We start from the raw sequence: 5,000 nt of genomic DNA, 5'->3' as shown, positions 1-5,000 counted from the left end.
AGTTTCATTGACTTGCACCCAAAGAGCCAAGAACTGCGATTTTTTTACGAATTAATTTTGTACTCGGACCCGGCTGATCTTGATCTATTTTTGGATCTAAATTGCTGAGTGAAGTGGAGCTCCGCGAAAAGCTGTAGGGGACGGCGGCATCACTGCGGCCGACTGCGGGATTCGCACTCAACACCGGACTGGACATCTAGACGCATGGCCGGGAACGCAGAAGAAGAAGAAGAAGGATCTACATTTAGATCAGGTAGATCACCACATCATGCACAAAAAGACACGTCATTAGCAAACTATGTCAGACGTCATCATGAGTTTATGTAAAACAAAATGGAGGCCGGAATCACTCAGTTGAATCGAACTCCGACCAAACACCACGTAATAACTAGGTTAATTTATGCACTCGCGTGAACAAGAAACTGTCGAGCTTCACAGATGTCGTCGTTGGGTAGTTTAGGGTTTGTTTTACTACCATAGGAGGATTTTTGAGCTGTAAATGCACTCAGCTGCAACAAAAACGCAAAACGTAGGCTTTGAACTGCACTGTGCCTTTAATTTTCATTTGGTTAAACCAAACTACCATTGAACGCTTATACTATATCTGTGGAGCAAACAGAAAGCGAAAATCTTTGATATTGTGCTGCTATTGAAACAAGGTACCAAATGCAATTGCAATGCAACAATATTGAATGCTGTGATTTTATTTAGCCGGCCTTGTTTTAAGTTTGAGTGTGATCTTACAAACCCGTGAGTATTAAAAACGAAACTGTTATTTCAGTGTATCTTCCGCAGACATGTTTTGAACAAGAGTGAAGAACTCAGCGCAAGCATGTTGAGTACCGTTTCTGTGTCATTAAGTAGGTTACGTTTATCAAGAACGAAAGACGATCAACGAGGCGATCGAGTACTTCTTTTGTTATAATCTGACGTCACCGAAGCAATCAATTCAATTTACAGAGTTTACATACATGTTTTAACCAGCTGAAAAAGCCAATTCACTTAGTTAAAAGTTGTTTCATCATGTTGTATTAAAGGCACAGTAAGCCTCCCGTAAACCATCACAGATACTGTCAGGCTTTTACACACAGTACAAACACGCTTCCATTTGAAACGCTCACCAAACGGGAACATCCTAGGTGCCCTCCGTAAAGAGCGAGCAATTTTCAAAGAATTTATTTTTGCGTGGTTTATCTTACCCCTGAGCCATCGTGAACCCGTGTGATCAAGTTTCCCTTTTTCACAATGTAGTCGTCAGTTAGTAATTTGAATGCGACTCGCTGTGAGCTTATCTGCAATAGCACGTTATTAAGTACCTCTGACTATGCACGAAACAAACGGCTGTGATTCACAAGAACTCTAGCGATGGCTTTTGACTGTTCAGAGGAACTGGCGATAGATATAAACCGTCGTCTGCTACAAGAACCACGACCTTGCGTGACCCTGCTTCCGGGCTTTTCTTTTTTCAAACGTTCAAAACTTTGAATTGTATACTGATCTTGTCTTAATGAAAAAATAATTCTTTTATGATTTAAGAATGTTTGTGTACCAAGCTGTCAATTTATTATTTAGATTTTAAAAGTTAGGTCTAGCGCCAAACGCACCACGGTCTCTGACACTCTCTCCGCAAAATTAATTCTTTGAAAATTGCTCGCTCTTTACGTAGGGCACCTAGGATGTTCCCGTTTGGTGAGCGTTCAAATGGAAGGGTGTTTGTACTGTGTGTAAAAGCCTGACAGTATCTGTGATGGTTTACGGGAAGCTTACTGTGCCTTTAATGTGCCTTTCTTCGCAGTTGTTCATCGAGAACTTATCCTTTCTATTGTTACTTCAGTCAAAAGGTGACACTTCAATTATGTAAGTTTTCTTTAACTTGTCACGGACGACCGACTGACCCCTGAAACAAAATGTCTAGAGACAACACTCAAAGCAACAGGTATGCAATTATACCAGGTAAAAACAGAATGCATACCATTGACATGTGATATACTGACACAGGATTCTGTCTCTAAACCGCTGAGTGAAAATGTGTTCACACTTGGACTGCATGTTGTGATCCATAGAAAGGCTACTGCATGGTCTTTAAACCTAACCCTAACTCTAAAAAAATAAGTCTGAAGTCAGGTTGCTGTATACTTTATCGACAGACAGGCGTACGGCGTAGCTAGAACCCTAGTCATGAACCTTCTTCAAAGCAAAAATATAGTGACACTTTAATGCCAGACATGCAGACACTGACTAAAATGGTTGGGAGAGCTAACTGGAAAAAAGAATACTACATATTCTTGTATGTGTCAAAAAGGTATTCCAGTCAGACTGCTTTATGATATATACAAAGACTCGATAAAAGCTCAGATAGAACTCTTGGTGTCCTGTTCATTGACCTATTCAAAGCAAAATAGAGCGGGCCTAAATGCCAGTGCGGCATTCGAAGCGTAAGAAGAGCTGACTAGTCCAATTCATTTTTTACAGAATGGTCTGGTCATGCGTATGCATTAATGGTATTTCAGCAATCCATGAAATAAATTATCTGGAGAGATCGGAACCCTAGATGTGCTTGCATGGTGAGCAGGTAACAAGTAAGTAAGTAAGTAAGTAAGTAAGTAAGTGAGTAAGTAGGTGAAGTCAGTCAGTCAGTCAATCAGTCAGTCAACCAGTGAGTGAGTGAGTGAGTGAGTGAGTGAGTGAGCGAGCGAGTGAGTGAGCGAGCGAGTAAATGAGCGAGTGAGTGAGTGAGTGTGTTTAAGTAAGTCAGTCAGTCAGTCAGTCAGTCAGTGAGTGAGTGAGTGAGTGAGTGAGTGAGTGTGTGAGTGTATTTCTGAGTGAGTACGTGAATGAGTGTGTGAGTTAGTGAGTATGTGAATGAGTGTGGGAGTGAGCAAGTTTGTCAGCGAGCGATGGAGCGAGAGAGCGAGTGAGTAAATCGAAATACTAGCTGTGCTTGCACGATCAGCGGAAAACAGCCACCGGTTGTGTTCTAGCAAGATCATTCTCTACCTCACACAATGAAGAAAGAAAGAAAGAAAGAAAGAAAGAAAGAAAGAAAGAGAGAAACGAATGCATACATTCTTGTGTCTCAAAGGTTATGTGTGCAGCCTGAAAATGTAAAAAAAAACAACCCATGTGTAGCGTTCACAAAATCATAGAGAGATTTGTAGACTCTATTTTTGCCGGAAAATATAATTTGTTCAAATTCTGAGGGCATTTCATTCTCTCTCGGACATTTTGGCTTCTGTTATGACAGCTTTCCAGATCGTGTATTTCTCTAGTAGCCAACAACAAAATACTCTTTTTTGTTTTAAAGTTGATATGTACAGCTTTGCTCGGGACCATCTAAATATGTAGGAAGAATTTAGAAAATGCATCATAGAAATAGGTTGGCAAGTGACCCAGAAATGTTTCCTTACACAAAAACAACAACGAAATCACAAAATGTAGCCCAAAATTAACATCCCTTTTCAGATGCCCGATAAAACCCAACAATGCCTGCCATGCACTTTCTGACACTAATTGATTCTTCGAGAGCATCATGGCACTCTGAACAGCGAAAACCATTTTTTACTTTAAAAATTTAGTTCAGAGTACACAGCCCATCAGTTTTTTTGAAAAGAAAACATGGCCTCATCATAAAACGTGGCTTCTTCATAACAGATTGAATCAACACGTTGTAAAATTGTGTCTTTACGGCAAATTACTCATCAGGTTCTCCTGTCCTTTCAAAACAACGCAAGTATCAGTCCTCCAGGGCAGTGTTGTTCAGTGCAAATTCCAAACGTTCTGCTTCAACATGAAACAAAAAGTGCAAACGAGGGGAGAGGGGCTCTATAATACAAAAAATAATAAAAAGGAAAGGGGAAAACCCCAATAAGGGGTTCCCCATCATCTTTAAAACATTGAACCTGCTTCGAGAAAAATCAATAATACAGTAGAAGAAAAAAACAAGTTAACAAAAACGTGGGATAGGGTAACAAACTATAAAACAGTGAATAAACTCTGCGCAATTTTATGCCAGGTTACTCCCGAAGTGTCGACAATTTTCAGCTTACGCTACCACGATTTGCGAAGAGCAGCTGAGGTTGTGGAGTGTCCACGAAGGCGGAAAGCGATTTTGTTATGTAACGCGTTTTTATATTTATTTTATATTTTATTTTATCAAACTGTCTTTCCTTGTAATTGTTGTTGTTTTTGTTGTTGTTATAGCATCCAAGACAGACTTTCATCGTTCTATATTATACACAAATTCAAGCAATTGAGGTTACCTAAAGTCATGCCTATTTTTTTCACAGGCGTAGGACTAAACCATTCTCTTTCAAATACAGAATCAAGAAACAAGAAGGGTATGCAATAGGAATGTTTAATTGTGACAAAACAAAACGTTACGGTCACTGATCTTCGACCCAGCGGTCTTGGAAGTGGACAAAGAGACAGCAACTTATAATTCAGTAAATAGTCTCGCTTGTGTCGTCCGAACGAGCTTCTGGACACTTTGTTAGATAAGTATATTTTCTGTATTATAAGTGTCTGTCTGTTTGTCCACTTACAATTAAACGTTAAATTCCTATAACATAACTTTCTTGTTTCTTAGTTCTTAATTTTGGAACGTTGGCATTCCATTTGGTTTTTTGAATTCTTTCGAGTACAGTCTCTGTGCTCAGAAACAATTTGAAGTTTTGATGTACGACAGTAGGCAAAGCCCGCCCGCAAACGTATATGATAAGAAAACACATATGTCGTCGTGGCCTGTTCCTGACACGAACAAAAATAACATTGTGACCGTTTTTCTCTCTTTCCAGAATTCCGCAGAAAAGAAGGCAATTAAACTGACCATAAACTTATTAAGCTTGAGCACTATGGACTATCCAGACAAGCCTTGACCGAGGCCGGTTAAGTACAATGGACCAATAGATAAATCTTGAGAGTTCTGCCAGGACAAACAACTAACTTCCAAACTCCAACTAAACAACAAACAAACAAACAAACAAAGCTGAAGAAAGTGAAAG

The 5,000-nt window shown here is 39.6% G+C and overlaps 1 protein-coding gene across 1 annotated transcript in view; it reads left to right on the top strand.

Annotated features, from left to right (window-relative positions):
* Window positions 1-4,816: 4,816 nt before the first annotated feature.
* LOC138965831 (uncharacterized) overlaps window positions 4,817-5,000 on the top strand; it is a 5,158-nt gene continuing 4,974 nt past the window's right edge. The window contains exon 1 of the mRNA XM_070337926.1: window positions 4,817-5,000. This exon is cut by the window's right edge and continues 320 nt beyond it. The gene's annotated coding sequence lies outside the window, so the exon portion shown is untranslated.

This window comes from Littorina saxatilis, linkage group LG5 (assembly GCF_037325665.1).
Source record: "Littorina saxatilis isolate snail1 linkage group LG5, US_GU_Lsax_2.0, whole genome shotgun sequence".
Classification (NCBI taxonomy): Eukaryota; Metazoa; Mollusca; class Gastropoda; order Littorinimorpha; family Littorinidae; genus Littorina; species Littorina saxatilis.
The sequence above is the reverse complement of the archived record's forward strand: the minus strand, read 5'-3'. Positions and strand labels throughout refer to the sequence as shown.